This window comes from Pyrus communis, chromosome 10, assembly GCF_963583255.1.
Source record: "Pyrus communis chromosome 10, drPyrComm1.1, whole genome shotgun sequence".
Lineage (NCBI taxonomy): Eukaryota > Viridiplantae > Streptophyta > Magnoliopsida > Rosales > Rosaceae > Pyrus > Pyrus communis.
Genome location: NC_084812.1, coordinates 15,142,677 through 15,161,326, shown reverse-complemented (window position 1 = coordinate 15,161,326; position 18,650 = coordinate 15,142,677). Strand labels below are relative to the sequence as shown.

The 18,650-nt window shown below is 36.9% G+C and overlaps 1 long non-coding RNA gene across 1 annotated transcript; it reads right to left on the bottom strand.

The window, feature by feature from the left end:
• Nucleotides 1-6,543: 6,543 nt before the first annotated feature.
• On the bottom strand, nucleotides 6,544-8,006 carry LOC137746653 (uncharacterized). Its single transcript, XR_011069891.1, has 3 exons — nucleotides 7,313-8,006; nucleotides 7,116-7,215; nucleotides 6,544-6,620 (listed from the first exon to the last, which is right to left on the bottom strand). It is a non-coding gene; the product is annotated as an uncharacterized lncRNA (long non-coding RNA).
• Between the last annotated feature and the right edge of the window lie 10,644 nt (nucleotides 8,007-18,650).

The following is an 18,650-nucleotide window of genomic DNA, read 5'->3' as shown; positions in this document are numbered from 1 at the left end:
TGCAGATTTATCTCTAATTGAGGAAGACAAATTGTTGCGTATTTTGAGAAATTTTCAAGATGCCATTGGGTGGACAATTGCAGATATTAAGGGGATCAACCCAACACTGTATGCACAGAATTTTGATGGAGGAGGGTGTGAAACCCACCATTGATGCTCAACGTCGATTGAATCCGATCATGAAGGAAGTTGTTTGAAATGAGGTTATGAAACTTTTGGATGCTGGAATGATTTATCCAATTTCAGATAGTAAATGGGTAAGTCCTACTCAAGTGATACCCCTAAACGCACTAGAATTACAGTTGTGAAAAATGACAATAACGAGCTTGTGCCTACACGTTTAACTACTGGGTGGTGAATGTCCGTTGACTACAGGAATCAATACAGGTACTAGAAATGATCACTTTCCGTTACTCTTTACTGATCAAATGTTGGAAAGATTGGCTGGTCGGGTTTTCTATTGTTTTTTAGATGGGTATTCAGGCTACAATCAAATTCCAGTTGCACCAAAGGATCAGGAAAAAACCACATTCACCTGCCATTTTTGTGACAACCCGTTCCAAATTTTACGTTTTTATTTTATTTTAAAAGCGTGAATTTACGAAATTGCCCTAGAGGCAAGGACTTTGACTTCCGTTGACCATCGACTTGAAAGATGTGAGACTTATTCTTTAAGCATATTCTCGTAGTACTCTTTGGTACGAACGTATAGGCGAAATCCGTTTGCGAGTCCGGATTATAACGGTATACTTATGGACGTTTGAAATTGGTTATTTAAATATTTGAATTCCCACCTTGTGGGATTAGTGGACCAATTAAATTAAAGGGACAAGGAACCAACTAGAAAATAAAAGTGAAGCTTGCAGCCAATCAAAAAGAAAGAAGAAATGAAAAGAAAAAAAAAAAAAAAAAAAAAGGGGAAGAAAGCTTCCCGTGCACCCATACCCGCACCACCGTGAGTCCATCTTCCAAGGCCGATTCCGGCTAACTCCGGTGGAGTTTTTGGATGCCACCACCACCATCTTGAAGCTCTCATTCCCCTCTACAAAACCCACCCAAGAACCACCTTGATTAACCATGGTATGGGGCGGTTTGAGGCCACGAAAGTTGACGAAAATCAATGGTGCTCCGGCCACCCTTTTCGATTTTCCGGCAAATCGGCAAAGCAATGGCCGATGCCACCACTTGGGCTTTGTAGCCCATCATCCCAGGAGAAAAACCCAACCAACCTTGACCCCGTTGGACCACTGTAGACGACGAATCGACGTCGGGAAGTTTTAGGCACCCGCCGGCTTCGTGGGCAAAATTGACCATCTTCCGTCCACTTTTGGACTTCGTGGCAGGTATGAAAGTTGCTCCACTCACTGAGATCTTCATTTCTGTGAAGTTTGAGAATTTTTGGAAATAGTTAGATTTTCCGGCGAGTCGGGGCGGCCGACCGCCACCCGCGGCGGCGCATGGCCAGTGAGCCGCCAGTGCTATTTTTAGGCTATGTCGAATGTTTTGAATTCAGTTTTGTCGTTTGAATGACGTAGGTTGATAGTTGGAACCTAAATTCGTTCCAATACGTTACTTGATAAAAATGTGAATCGATGATCCGACCGTTGGATCATCACCAAAATTGGATACATTATAATACATAATATTTAAGGATCATAGGAATTTACGGATCGGGAATCTGACTTACGGATCTTCCTGAATTGGATTTGTAAGTTAGTAAAATAAATGTTCACGGCCACTTGTTTTAGGCAATTGGCGGAGATCTGACCGTTGGATCGTAATGAAACTTTAATATGTTATTCTAGAAACATATTGTGGATCGTTGGGAGTTGCGGATGGAAATCTGATAAGCGGATCTTCCAGGTCAAGTTATACAGGGTTGTAAACCCTACCGTCGATGTTTGATCGACGGTTGACTTGTGGTCAATGGGTCCCAAACTATTTTAGAATGTCGTTGAGGTTGTATTTTATGTGAATTACGTATTCTTCAGATAAGAGTTCTGAGATGTGATTTGATAATTGGTCACAGGGACCAATCATTCAGGACGCCTCGATGTGTGCGCTAGAGAATCATAGTGTGGACTCCAGGTAAGTGGATCTTTTCCTTTTTATCGTACATATTGTTGAGAGTTCTATCGACACTTTTAAATTGATTAGGTATATTACTTTCATATATAATTATTGTGAATGCTTGAAGTACTATATGAACTACGAATGACTTGATCCCTGTTTAGGGTACGTAGGCAGTCTAACGAGACGTTAGATGCAGCCATAAAATATTTGAGACAAAAGCCTTGCTTGGAAAATTGAGTAAGGCGAAGGAAATTGGTAAAGGCAAGTTTTAGTTTTATGAATTAGTTAGCTAAATTAGTATTAATTGGGTCGTCATGGATAATTATCCCTGAAAATAAGTAGTTTAGGAGTAGGGCGTTATTGATTGTACACTTCTCACTGTATTGTTTATAATTGAACATGCTACGACATGGTTGAGTATTAGATTGCATCATGGTATATCAATATGTATATTACTTGCATATAATTATTGGGAATGCTTTCAAGTGCAAAGGTGAACTCAGGACACCCAGGTAAGTTCAGGTGAGTTTATGGTACTAGTTGAATCGATTGCGTTATAGCATGACTACAGTTATGTGTTAGGCAACTTCGATACTGTCGTACTGGTTGCCATGAGTTGCACATGTTATATTGAGATGCATTGAGAGCTCATAAACCTGCACCCCGGTGTTAGTGCTCCCGCCCGTGGCCAGGGCACAGTCCTTCACATGATGTTCACCTCCCGCACCTTATGCTCACCTTGGATTCAAGGTAGGTGCACAGTCCTGTCGTACATACCACTTTAGGTGGTTCCGACTCGTAGGTGACTTGCGATTATTCGCCCAGTCTTCACGTGATCGTAGCACTTGAGCGTATTTATTTACACCCAGTCCTGTCGTACAGACCACTTTAGGTGGTTCCGACTCGTGTGCAGGTATACTTATTGAGCTATTGGCTAGCCAGGATTGATGAGATATGGATAAGTCGTACATGTCACTATAGGTGACTCCGATTTATATGCTAGCCAGGATTGATGAGATATGTATAAGTCGTACAGGTCACTATAGGTGACTTCGACTTATATGCTAGCCATGATTGATGAGATATGGATAAGTTGTACATGTCATTTTAGATGACTCTGACTGATATATCACTTTGTATTGATTTAGTTCATTTGGCCTACTTATTAATGTATGGTGGAGTTAATGGCAAACCGTGGTTTTGGTCATTTCTGAGTATGGTTTGGATATATGTATATATGTTGTACTGTCTTATGGAAAACGATACCGGTTTTACATTTAAGGGCATTATTTTTAGAGAGGTAATAACTGTATATATGTTGTACTGTCTTATGGAAAACGATACCGGTTTTACATTTAAGGGCATTATTTTTAGAGAGGTAATAACTTTGGGAAGCTTGGTTTTATTGCTTACTCACACCTTCTGTTTGGTGCCCTCCAGGTTTTAGCTGCTGAGTTTGTATCAACAAGAATCTGTGGCGAATCTTAGTATTGATGGATATTTTTGAGGGTATGATTCTTACCCATATTACTGTACCTTACTTATGCTCCGACATCGCGTGTGAAATGGGTTCGCTCCCACTCGTAGCGCACTCTGGTACTTAGACACTTTTAGATTCAAATTTATTCACTTTTTATACACTATCACATTTTATGGCTTCGTCACCTTCCAGGTGTCGGCCATCACCGCTCGATTCAGGGTCTAAGTGGACTTTCTGGGTCGGGGTGTGTCAATTTTGGTACATTTGCTTTCAAAAGAATGCCTTTCGGATTATGCAATGCACCTGCAACATTCCAACACTGCACGATGAACATATTCTCAGGTTTGGTTGAATGAGTTGTTGAAGTATTTATGGATGATTTTTCTGTTTTTTGGGGATTCGTTTGATCATTGTTTACAGAATTTATCTTTGGTTCTTGAGAGTTGCAAAGAAACTAATCTGGTATTGAATTGGGAGAAGTGTCATTTTATGGTTAAACAATGCATTGTTTTAGGGCACTTAGTATCTAGCAAAGGTATTGAGGTTGATAAAGCTAAGATTGATGTTATTGCTAAGTTGCCCCTTCCTACTACTGTGAAGAGCATTCGTTCGTTTCTTGGACATGCGGGGTTTTACAAACAGTTTATCAAGGATTTCTCCAAGATTAGCCAACCTTTGTGTAACTTATTGGCTAAGAATGCACAATTTGTTTTTGATGATGCATGCTTGGAGGCTTTCAACAAGTCTCAACACTCCTAACTTCAGCACCGATTAATGCAGCTTCAGACTGGAACTTACCATTTGAACTAATGTGTGATGCATCAGATTATGCAGTTGGGGCACTTCTTGGACAACAAAAAGACAAGATTCCAGAACTCTCAATGATGCATAGCTGAACTATGCAACCATTGAGAAAGAATTGTTGGTAGTTGTTTTTGCATTAGAGAAATTTCGTTCTTATTTAATTGGGGCTAAGGTAATTGTCTACACAGATCATGCTACTTTGAAGTATTTATTATCTAAAAAGGATGCTAAACCTCGACTTATTCGATGGATTCTTTTACTTTAAGAGTTTGATTTGGAAATTAGGGACAAAAAAGGGAGTGAAAATGTGGTGGCTAATCATTTATCAAGATTAATAAACTCTGCTACTGCAGAAGAAGACACATTGCCTCTCAATGAAAATTTTCCTGATGAACAATTGTTGGCTGTCTAGCACAAAACACCATGGTTTGCAGATTTGGTTAATTATTTGGCCAGGGGAGTTATTCATCCAAATTTTAGTTATCAGCAAAAAAAGAAATTTTTGGCAGATGCAAAATTTTATTTTTGGGATGAGCTGTATTTGGATAAATACTGTCCAGATTAGATTATTTGCAGATGTATTCCAGAAGAGGAACAGGACAGTGTTTTAAAGTTTGCACATCATTATGCTTGTGATGGCCATTTTGGGCCTAAAAGGACAGCGGCTAAAATTCTACAAAGTGGGCTGTTTTGGCCTTCTCTTTTCAAGGATGCTAATAATTGGTGTAAATCTTGTGATCGTTATCAGAGAGTGGAAATCAATCCAAACGGAATGAGATGCCACAACATGGTATTTTAGTTGTTGAATTATTCGATGTTTGGGGTATTAATTTTATGGGACCATTCCCATCTTCACATTGCAATCTATATATTTTGGTGGGGGTTGAGTATGTTTCTAAGTGGGTCGAGGCAATTGCAGCACCAACTAATCAGGGATCAGTGGTTCTGAAATTCCTCCAAGGGGTCATATTTCCACGGTTTGGCATCCCGCGAGTTATACTTAGTGATGGGGGAAAACATTTTATTAATAAACAGTTTGTTGCATTACTTGCAAAATATGGGATAACTCCTCATGTTGCCACTCCTTAGCATCCACAAACATCAGGGCAGGTTGATGTTTCAAACAGGGAAATAAAGCGTATTTTGGAGAAAACCGTTGGCTCCACTCGTAAAGACTAGAGTTTGAATTTAAACGATGCACTTTGGGCCTACAGAACAGTATTTAAAACACCGATTGGGATGTCCCCATTTCGGCTTATGTATGGCAAGGTTTGTCATTTACCTATAGAGCTAGAGCATAAAGCGTTTTGGGCTATCAAAGAGTTAAATTTTGCTTATGATTCAGTAAGGGAAAAACGTAAGCTGCAGCTCAATAAGCTTGATGAAATTCGCCATGAGGCTTATGAAAATGCACGCATATACAAAGACAAAACAAAGGCATTCCATGACAAACAAATTCTCAGGACAGATTTCCAACCAGGGCAGAAAGTGTTGTTATTTAGTTCCAGATTAAAGTTATTTCCAGGGAAATTGAAATCTCGATGGAATGGGCCCTACTTGGTTACTAAGGTTTATTCTCATGGAGCAGTTGACATTACAAGCGAGATTAATGACAACACATTTAAGGTGAATGGTCATAAGTCGAAACCATACTTGGAGTCACCATTCGACAGTGCAGTTGAGTCTATGACTCTGAAGGATCCAGCAATTTAATCACAGGGCTTCTGTTCAGTCTAGCTACAGACGTTAAATAAAGCTCTTATTGGGAAACAACCCAATTTTCTAACTTTTTCATTACTTTTTGTCTCTTTTATTTCATTATTTTCTGTCTAGCTGCATTTAAATTCCTAGGCTGTCATTTAGTGTCACCAATCATCTAAAAATAAAAAAACATTCGGAAAAAAAAAATTCCAAAAAAATAAGTTACAATTTTACTTGTTTAATTTTTAGTTTACAGTCAGTATTTTCTATAATCTATCTCTGATTTCATAACGTGGGTTTTTGCAGACAGCAAACAAAGCTAACAAGAACGTATACACACAGATTATTTTAGGCTGGAATCATGCACCCCGCAGCAAGTCTACATTACCATCAACCACATTCCTAGACTATGCTGACATATAATGCAGAAATTACAAGGCTCTTGCAGAATCACAGGTCTAGCCACAAAAGGATGGAACATTATACCTCCGTTTTGCTACGCGGCCATTCTTCAATGCAAGCCCTAGACGCCAATGAGCTGCTTTTGTGGACCTCCAGTGTTCTTGAAACAAAACAAATCAAGTTGATAAGTACTGAGGAGCTTTCATTATTTTTATGCAGATCTACACCTTTTAGTTTCAAAGATGCCATGTATGCCATTATTGAAGTTTGGGGGTCGGGCCTTTATCTGTCCTCCGCAAGGTTAAAGTTCAAAGAGTCCATATATGTTCAGGGGTGGATTCAGGTTTTCATTCACTATTAGTACGGGAAAAGGCGTGTTCCAAGTTCAACATTCTCATTCCCACATATTCCCACATAGTTCCTAGTTATTCCTTATATTTTAGTTTGGGGGTGATCAGGTTTTTGTTAAGTTTTTATCATGGGCAGAAGGTGTTCAAAGTCCGACATCATCATCCACATCCAGATCACCATTTTATTTCTTTTTGCGTTACAAGTCCCGGTTCTCGGTGTTTGAAATATCACAGAATATCACACGAAAGATGCTTTGCAGCCATACATGCTGAGTAACATAAGAACCGAGGGATGAGTTTTCTACCTGTTGCAGTTCCAGGAGTTTGCCTGTTAATTTTGCCATTTTGAACCACCGACTGTGCAGCTTGGGTGTTCTTTTCTCTCGGATATCAACTGGATCCAAGCTATCGACACACAGAGCCATAAATTTGAGATATGAACTGACATTGCACCTTATCTTTGCGGTACGTAGTAAGAACATTTCAAAACACGCGTTTGTACCTTTTGCATGATCGGATCTGTGCGGTCCGAGAGGATTCTTTTATTTTTCTCCCTATAGCCGACAGATCCGTGAGCATCTTAGACACATTTTACCTCCGACTGTCATCATCCATGCAAACCAGCAGATCCTCAACATGCAGGCATAGCACAGTCACATGCGAGTATGAATTGTTAGCTTTGGTTTTCGATCCGTGTTATTTGTGTCTGGCTTGGCTGTTTTTCGTCAACTCTGGGGTCTTTATCCTTTCTTCCGTTGTTATGCCATCATCCAAGCCTTCGAAATCTGCTCTGTGCATAAATAAGAACACGGATGGATGCTATATTTTTTTCGCCCCTTGGTCAGTCACATCACAGAAAAATGTTACTTAAAATCTAGAATCAAAACCAAAGTGTAGGGGAGACTGAGTTTCTACTTGCTGATGGATAAGTTTTGGATTATTAGCTATGGATCTATGAAGATTGGGTGTTGGTGCCTCACTTTTGTTGTGGATCCGAGAGTCCTCGCAGAGAAAACAGTTGCATGTGTTAGTTCTTTACTTTTCCCATGCAAATAAGCTCAATGGAACGCAATGGCAGCAAGAAAAGAGTTTTACCTTTGAGATTTCGGGTTTTGTTACCGCAACATTGATGTTGCAATGAAGTTGGAGGAGTGGCTGGTGTTTTCCAGTGTGGAGAAATGAGAACCATTTTAAAGAAAAGATGGCTGAGAGAAATGCGAGACCTCTCAGTTTCTATAGAGCAAAAGGCTTAGGATTCCTCAATATAATTAGAAATGAGAGAGAGGAGACTCTTCTGAAATGACGAGCTCTGAGCTCTAGGGAAGAAGAGAGCCGTTTGGCTCTCGGCTCGAGGTTCCAGGTGCAGACATGGGATAAAGGAATCCAAAGTTTTTCACAAGCCTGTGCGCGTGTGAGGTATACGAATGCATTCCGTGTGTCTCCATTTCTTTTGTTTTCTTCTTGGACCTTTGCGTTTGAGGATTGGGTTCAAACCCAAACGTTTTTCAATGGGCCCTTTTATCATCTTCCCTCTGCCCAACGCTAATCCTGCACCATGGTTTCAAAATTCCAACCTAAGATGCTAAGTCGGCCTATATAGCGCCAGTTCTAGGTCACGGGTTCGACTCCAGGTGTGTCCACTTCTTTTTTTATTTTATTTTATTTCCTTTGTAGTGTATCATTTTATTGGTTGCTTGTTCTTTGTTTTATTTTCTCGTTTTATTTTTCGTGTGTCTATTTCTAGTTATTTGACGAGGTTATTTATTTTTATTTTGTTGTGTTAGTTTTTTTTGTGTGATTTAAATTTGGGGGTGGGAATTAGAATTTCTAGGTTTTTAATTTTTGAGTCAATAAAAAAAAATTTCACTCCTTTTAAGTTAATATCTATAGATTATTTTAATTGTTAGAACAAATGGACATGGTAAAGGTTAATCCCACAGTAGAGTTTTTTCTATTTATCGTTGCTTAAACACTAATTCATGGGTTATACTTTGACAATTTGCACATTCACATTGACATGGTTTGTGGGGAGTGAGATTGAAACACTTACTTTTAGTCTAAGTTTAATTTTAATTTTTGTTCTAAGTTAAGTTAGTTATTGTTATGAATAAAGTAATAATTGTTCCACCCGAGGCTTTGCCTAGTAACCGGGCCAGTCCTGCCTAATCAGTAGTGATTCTCGTGTCAAACGGTAAAGTTTTGGCATGGGGCAAGGTGGTTAGTTGGTTTCGTAGCCTTTTCACCTTGAGTTAATAAGTCCTTAGGGGTGTTCTACACCTAGTGCCCTAAAGCTTTTGTGGTTTGGGAGTCATTGACCTAAAGCTCGCTACATGGGTTAGATCGAAAGCTTAAGTGAACTAACATTGCATGACCACTACTATTACTTAAAAAAAAAAAAATAGCCATATTTAAAGTTAGTATGAGTGAAACAAAGAAAGACGAAAGGTAGAGGTTTTAGTCGAGTCTCCTTAGCCATGTTGGTTCACTTTTCACCAAAGGAAGTTCATGAATTCTTTCCTAATTGATTCTAAATGGCTTAAACTTTGTGGTGGAATTAGCTGAATCTTTTGAAAAGATGTTCTGATTTTTAACGATTTTCTATGGATTGCAACTCTGAAGGTGAAAATCTTTGTCACTTAGTTTTAGTTAAGTTATAGTTTGTTAGCTTTTATTTTTGTTTCCTAGTTTAATTTTGCTTGAGGACAAGCAAAAAGCTAAGTTTGGGGGTATTTTGATGAGTCAATATTATATTATATATTTCACCCTATTCTTAGTATAATTTGATAATTATTCTGGTAGAATTTTGATACTTTGCTTTATATTTTCAATATAGGACATTCAACTTCCTCTGGAGCAAAACATGATCAAACGGACAAATTTTGGAGTGATTCAAATTGAAAGACATTCGTGTCAAAATTTGGGATTTTTCTACCAACCGGTTATTTTCTGATGATTAAATAAAGGAGCAGTGCGCATTGCTGGAAAGTGACATTTCTGGGCTTAAACTGCGTTTTTGGAGCCCAAGATGAGCTTAGATGGGTTTGTCGCCATCTGGAGAAGTGTTTAGAATAGTCCAGGCTTTAAATCCAGCTATTTTGGGCCAGTTTTGGAGTTGATATGGGTCCAAAACATGGCTGTGCAAAATTTTGGACGAATTTACCAAGTCAATTTAGGATTATGTTTCCTATTTTATTTTAATTTATTTAGTTACTAGTCTCATTCTAAGACCTTTTATTAGGAGGGTTTTAATGAGGGTAGTATAAATAAGTCTTTTGGCAGACCTAGGGTTTTGGGAGAGGAGATAACGCATTCAATTTTTGGAGAGAACATTTGGGGCAAAGGTTAGAGGTTTAAAGACTTATATTTTCAAGGTGTTTTCATTCTTTTTCTATTTCAATAAAGACTATGATTTTTAGTATGAAAATGCATAACTAATTTTCTTTTGCTAGGGTGAGGCCATGATCCTTAGCAAGAATATGTAGTCTCTTTTTAATTTGCTTATGAATTTATGCATGCAAGTTTGGGATTGTTAATCATTGTGCTTTAAACTATCTATTTGTCTTAGTGATTTGTGACCATTAGGATATTTAGAAAAGTTATTTGATGCAATTTTGGCGGAGGGTTGTCCCTAAAATTGACTAAGGCTTCTTGTGGTTAATATGTGTAACCTCTTAGGATGGACGACACGTTTTAAGGGTTATATGATTTTTCAAAAGGTTTTCATAAAACTTAATGAGTCTTGCATGTTCACATTCGATTGGGACACCACGAACGGGTTGCATGTTAGATATACGTTCTATGTTGGAGGTTCCAAGTAGGATATACTCTAGGAAAACCTAACCTTCAAAATATGCATGTATGGTTCGTAAGTAATTTAGAAGAGCTACATAGGATTGTTAGGGTGATGGCGGAACCCTAGTACTTTCTCACTTTGAATTCTAAAAATTGTTTCCTTTATCTTTCTTTAAAGTTGTGGTTTTTAAGTAATCTTTTTAATTAAATTTTTTTTTCTTAATTTAGGTCATTAAATCACCTCTTTCAAAAGAAAAACTTTGTTTTTATTAATTAGTTGAGAATTGATTTCGCTTTGATCTCTTTAAATTAATCCTTGTGGAGAATGACTTTGCTTGAGCCAATTATACTACAATAACCTTGTTTCTCTTGCAAGTATTTTAAGTGTTTTTAACCCTTTTTCACAGGTGATAAAAATCCTATCAATGATCAAATTCAACTTATTGAAATGATTAAGCTCTTGGAAACAAAGGGTTCGAAGACTTTTTAAAGTTTGGTTCCAACATTTGTACAAAATTGTATAAAATATCTGTTATGCAAATTTATAGTTGTATTTTTATATTTTAATGATATTACAATTTGTTTTCTCACCAAAAACAGAAAAAGAGATATGATACCCCAATTTGGGTGCCCACACAGGGCATCTTTTTTTTTTTTTTTTTTTAAACACAATTTGCAACTTTGACACGAATGTGAATTAGGGTGGCACTGTTTGCAGATGACACCAATGTAATAAAGGTCTCCATTGTAACAATAGAGTCTTTTACATAGGACATGTTCTTTAATTTAGTGGCTGCTTGGTGGCAATTGAGGTTTGCCACCAATGTCAGTGCCCACTCTTTATAATAAACACTAATGAAAAGGGTGTCCTCTAGCAAAAATTCTACTAGTGATTATAACTTGATAAAGGTATGTGATTTGTAATCTGAAGGTGTTCATAGATCATTTTAACTACTTGAAAAACCACTATTTGGTAAATCCTTAAATTATATGGCTAAAGATGCAGTTAAAATAACTTCTGATGCCCTCTCCAACAAAATTGTGACATAATTGATGCGGAATTAACCACAAACTAAAACATGAAAATAACCTCAAAACCCAACAAACGGTTATCTTAGTTAAAAACGGAATACAAAATGTGAGATGAGAGGACACAAAACAAAGAGAGATCAAGAAAGCTCAAAACATTTGATCAAACGATGACTGCATTGGAAAGATCATCCATGTCATTTAGGAGGCAAGGCTCCTCCGGCCGCATTTGGAAGGATAGGCTTTTGGTGTTCGATCGAAAACCTTCTCTGGCCACATGAGTGACTTCGAACACCACCCAAATTTCGACAAGAAATTTCAGGAAAGGGAGTTCGTCGATCATCCACATTACCCACATGCCACTGCTTCATCTAATTTTAAGCAAGAAGTGAAGGTGGTTCATAGGTGTTTTCTTTCTTCCTTCTTTGGATGATGCATGGGATCCCCTACTGCAGCCTAAGCTAGATAACATCTTAATTAGTTTTAATAGGTATATTATTCCAATGTTCATCGTTAATTTACAAAAGTTCTATTTCCTACTTAAACTTTTAATCCGATTATATGTTTTTGTCAGTTTTGTGATTATTCTCGTATTGTATACATGCTATTATTATATGATGAAATTTCCAATGTTTTATTTTGTACTCATTCTTAGATATCCCAAGCATATATTCTCATTACGGGAAATTGCTAATATTTTGAGATAATTTGAAAACGAAAGAGAACCAACATGAATTTTTGTATTGACATGGATTTCACAACGATGAGAGATGAAAAAAGAAAGGGAACCGACATAGATTTTTGTATCAATATTCATAGACGACGTCAATCTGTTGATACATAAAATTGGGTCGATTTTGGACCAACTTAGATCCAACCGTCAATCACACGAACACAAGAACACATAAGATATATCATAATTCACCCCAAGTGGGGGCTACATCCACATAGATGTAGATCCGATTACACCATATACTTGTGGGTTACAATTTACATAGAGGCTTGTTGTCAATGTGTCTCGAGCTTTCCCTGATGATGGTTGTGGATGCAAATTTCCGCCTTCTTCTCCTTTGACGAAAATACACTTGCAAAATAATAACACCTAAGATCAAGGGCAAGAGCCTTACGCGCCCACGATGATTTTGGGGGGGGGGGGGGTGCTTTGGCTGAAGAATCTTTGATGCCAAAGTTAGAATTTGAGAGAGAAAGTGTTTAGAGAATTTTTTGGGAGAGAATGAACTTGCATTTTGGTGTGAAGATGGGGCAATTTATAGGGGTGTGGCGGGCCCTATTTGGAGAAATAGGGACCGACCACTTATGGTGGTATTTTGAATATAATTGCAAGATATTATGTCAAATAATATCTTGCAATTAATTTGGTAATTAATCCCAATTTGAAAAGAATAATTGGGATTTACTTTGTGGGTAAGGATTTGATGAGGAATGATGAGAGGGTTTTGAATAAATACCATTTTGATCACCTTTGACTCTTCCTTGATTGAGCCGTTATTGTCCGTTGCATGCGTGTGAGAATCCTGATGTGTCTCGAGGGTAATTTTGTCCTTTTTACCCTAAAGTACACATGTCGCCTCCATAATTTGCTTGATTATTTTTGGCTCCACAATGATCATATTGTGTATGCTTGTGGGAAGTTTGTTACATTTATTGTTTTCTCATCTGTCAACTCTTTGCTCTACCCCTTGATCACAGAATGTCTATGACGACTTTGTCATTACTTATGCTGACATTACTTAGTTTGAATATTTCATAGTTGCATATAGGGATCCATTTATCACTTTTGTTGATAATATACCTTGTCCTCCACCTTTCATCCTGCAACTCAATCTTTAAAAATGGCTATTTTTTAGACCATGTTGGCTCACCTTTCTTTTGAGTTGCAAGTTATCAAGCCATCTATTGCCCTTCTTGGGCCATTAGACCTTTCTCGTCTCATCGACGAGGGCTTGCAGGCCATGTATGCTTCCAAAGGTAAACCATCATGGCTATTGATCCTAAGTTTTAGGAGAAAGATGACGAAGATGATGATTAGACAATGTGTTGCTGTTGCTGTTGTTTAGGTTAAGGGTGTTGACGTGAGCCCTAGTTTGATTAGGAATATAATTCTTATTATTGTATTTGCTAGTTTGGTTAGGAGTCATTAATTATTATTTGTATTACAAGAGATGTGATTGATTATATATTACCTCAAAGAGGGGGAAGAATAATACAAAGAAATAGATCGAAACCCTAAAACTAGTTTTATCATGGTATCAGAGCCAGGGAACGAACTCGTATTACCACATGATGGGTGAGTCCCTTTGGCCCCGCAATATGATGGTGGATCCCTTGGCTCCATGTGATTACTGATGTGTAGATTTCCACGTGTAACCCACAAAAATGGGTTCTCACATGCGGGGGCGTATTGAATCCCACATTGGCTTGAGGGGAAGGAGAAAAACAATTTAAATAGAATTACCCCACTCTAACTAACAGCGAAACTTTTTGTGGTAAAACCCCACACCTGACGGATTGTGCAGGTGGTAATGACCAAGTTGGGGACAATATCAGTGTTGTTGGAAGTAGGCCTTCAGCCAGTCTGTCTGATAATTCTACAAGGTGTTGGTCCCAAGTATTATTGGGGGAGTCAACTTGTCTTATGAGAGCACTCTTTTTGGAGGAGTGTAGTAATTCTAATGAGAGCCCATCTTACGAGGGAGAGTAATATTTTGATGAGAGCACCTCTTAGAATTGCAAGTCTCATGGAACATAAATCATACTTCAGACACAGCTTTGGGTATAGAACAAAACTTCCTGTTCTTCAAGCACAATCTCCTCGTCACAAAAGGTTCCATCTTGAATTGAGCAACAAAAGCAATGGCTGAAGATTTATCAAGTGACAGGTTTGAACTCTGAGAATCGTCATTTTTACTTTCACTCCAGATAGCCTTCATAGCTTTGTCATTTCAGTTGTCAGTTAAAGATGATTCATTTCTGATAGGTGTCGATCTCTCTTGTTTCTTATTGAAATTAAGACTTATTCCCTTATGATCTAAATTTTAAATCTCTTGATATGCTCAATATGTTCCCACTTCTTTTGTTTTTTTTTTTTGCCCTTATCCTTGAGAATCCTTTTGAATTGTTTGACAATTAAGGCCAAGTTTTCCTTTGGAGTTAACTCCTTTAGCGCTATTAATCGCAAATGACTCATCATGGTTATTAAGAAGTATTTCTAACTTCTTGCTACGAGCAGCATAGTTGATTCCATCAAAGAAGGGAGGTGAGTAACAAGATCTAACAACTCTATCATGATTCATGGTGAGATTCCACTTAATACTAATAGATACCCTAGATTTCTTAATGTATATGATGTGGTAAAAACTAACACACAAATTAAACCCAATAAATTATGCAATCGTAGTACGAGTAAGTAGGGATCGTTCTATTCCGGGGATTAGAAGGGATGCTAATCAACACAAATTAAACTTATAAAACTGGAAACTAAGTTAAACTAACAACAAAACAATGACTGGGGGGGATTTTGGATGAATTTAGCTAAAACAAAAGTAAAGGGCAGCAAGTAAATTAAGTTGTGAATGAAATATGGATGAAAGGATAGCTAAATGATTCTTCTCCACACATGAAACATATGCATACAAATCGATTTCTAGTTATTCTTCCTCTAAACCATGAATGACAATGCACCAAATTAACTGTGAACAACACTAATTAACTCTCAGATTTTCCTAAGTTCATTGAATTAGACTCAGCGATGCAACCAAATTATTATTCTCAAGTTCCCTAACTATGAAAAGCAAGATAGAGATACATCTCAAAGATCATTAAGTTCTGAGAAAATCATAAGCATTGACAAAGCATTCGTAACTATGAAAAGCTTGATACTCCTACCAAGAATTTACTTAACTCAATCATGACTGGTGACTTTTACTACTTGCAAATATAAGTTCATAACGATTAGGTGAAATTCCCTTATATTCTAGCATCAAATCCCTGCATGCAAACTAAGTGTGCACCCTTAATAAACATACAAAAATAAGTTCTCTATAAAGCAGATAAGTAAATCCCATTCATGTTTTATAAAGCAATAACTGTATGTAATCAATTTATATAAAACATATGATCATGGTTTCGAATTCACCTCTAGCTAAAAAGAAACGTAGTTACACATGTTCATCATAACTGAAAAGCAATCTAAAATAAACATTGAAACTTAAAACAAAGATAGAAAGAACTCTGAAAAATTCCAACAACTTCAATGAATGAATGGTAGGCATGACACTCTCTAAATTCTGCAGGAATTTCATATATATATAGGGGGAACGGCTGAATCCAAGGAGGAAAAGGTTTTGGCATTTTGAATTATTTTAGGACTCTAAAAATCAGGTAGAGAGTGTTGGAATATGATTAGGATTCCTCCTTGTAGCTAGAGATAAGATAAGATAAGATAAGATAAGGAGGATAAGATAAGATAAGGTAGGATAAGATAATGTTCCTCTCCAACTAGGATTCCTCTTTCTTGTGTAATTCCTTGCATTCCAAGCCTCAACTTTAATTTCTCCATATTTTAGCACATGTCTAACACCATTTAAACACAAAAAACGTCTAGCCCATATGATATCCATGCATGCTATCCAATCCAAGTTCACAACTGCTCCAAATTGCTCCATTTTGCCATTTATTGTCATCTTTACCAGCTGGACCTACAATAATACGAAAATAACTTAAATTACCAAAATAAATGGAAATTAACTAAGTAAATGCAAAGAAATAAGATAACAAAGTCACATAAATATGCTTCTATCAGTATATCTATAGCTAACGCTTTGGTAGCGAGTGGAATGTTCTGCAAATAAAAGCTAAACTTTGTACATTGCACTAGTTAGGGAGCTAGTCAACTAGATACAAGTTTGTCAGATATGAAAATAGAGTTTCAAGAAATAAACTTAATTAACTAGTATGTCCAACTAGTCACAGTCTACCTAGATATATCTCACCACATGAATTCACAAACTTAAAAACCTTCACATATCAGTTCACTATGTACAACAAGGATAACGTGAGTATTAATAACTAGATATACATGCAAGTTAGGGAGAAGTGTGCACAACAACTTTTGACCGGAAAAACTCCTAACTGGTTCAAAAACCAGGGACTCTAGGGAGTCTAATCTCCTAACTGGTTCATACAATGTTAACCACCACAAACTCAATTCCTAGACTTATTCAAAAGAGCAACTTATACATTTGTGCAACCTTATATTGCACTAGCTGGAGCTATCTTCAGTCATCACAAAGAGGCAGCTACACTTCTCCAGCTCATCTCCTTGTGGCACTGAAACAAAACATAAACCATGCAAATGATATGAAAATATGTAAGATGATATGCAACTATGAATTCAAACTCTGACAAGTCAATTGAATCAAATAGTTGAAAGAAAGAAACTAACCGAGAACCTAAATTAAGGTCTATATGAAGATTTGAAATAAGATTTATGCCACAAACAATACAAACTTTTTTTAAAAATGATGTAGGTGAGTTAGTACAAAATTTAATGCATGAGAAAGGTGGTTGCAACTAGGGTTTGTAAAGAACACATAAAGTAGGCTCGGGAAGCTTAAAACACTCTCTTAAAAATATATTTTTTCTCACCAAAAATAAATGAGCTTCTACGAAGATTCAAGCAACCATTTTCATGGATAGTTTTATAGATTTTCAATGAATAACATTACCTAGAAAATGCTTGCTGCTTCTAGGATTTTTGCTAGAGAGGAAGGACAAAATCACTCTCTTTGAAGGTTAAGTTCGAATCCTCAAAACCAATGACCATCACCAAAAGCTTTTTATCAAGTGAATATTTTCTTTGGAGCAGTTGAAGTACAACTCACAATGACACTTATCAAATACAAATTCAATATTAAAAAATTCAAAGGTGAGAAACTCACTTTCGTATCAAAAAAGTTAGACGAGTCCACATGAGTGTGCCCGATTCACGTGCACATAAAATGCAGAAATTAATTTGACTAGACAACACTAGTTAGAATGAATGAAAAACGGAGTCATGGAAATGCATATGCATGATGCAAACCTTCCAATGAAGACGCAACTTGAGATATTTGGCTTCACACTTCAACTTCACTGGCTACAAGATCCCTAAGTACTAAATCAACTAATCTAATTGAGCTTTGAGCTCTAGTGGTTAAAAAATACAAAAGAAAAACAACTTTTGACAAGGAAAATCAAATAACCATTAAGCCTAGACTTAACTTTTGTAGCCTTTAAGGGTTTGTTTGGTGGATTGGATGAGATTGGGACTCAGAGATATGATTGGATTGACAGAGACTTATAAGACATTACTTATAACCCCATGTATAAGGATAGATTAGATAACCCACTCTATTGTGAATCAAAACCCATCATGTCTAGTCCTATCTATTTCACATTTTGACACAATAAATACTAGATTGGACTCAAGTCCATTTTAATTGGTCACAATCTATCCGATAGGCATAGTAACACATAGTTATAAATTTATAGAATGTAGATAACCACCATATATAACATTCATAAGCTGCTCTATCTAAGTAGTTATATCTCATGTCCTTAAGACTATAATTAGCACCTTTTAACCTACAATGTATGGGTTAAATTCATATCATATGATTATAAGTCTAGAAATTAATCTGATACAAGTTTGGTATATACCGAACCCAAAAGTCTGATTTGTTCCAAAGCAATTCACTAGAATCTGTGAAAATTAATAATGTAATTTGATGAAACACAAAAGATGCAGGCTAGAAACTCATGTCAAAACACTCCAAAAACATGCATAAACATGATTGATTTTTGTCACTACGATAAAACGACACCCGCTTCTTAGTCTCTTGAGCTGAAGTGTAGAAAACAAAGAAATTCTAGAATCTGCAAAGTAGTACTTTTCTCTAGATTTTTTGTGATTCATTAATTAATGCTTTCTATAAATTGAATTGAAGAACTGTTTAGTT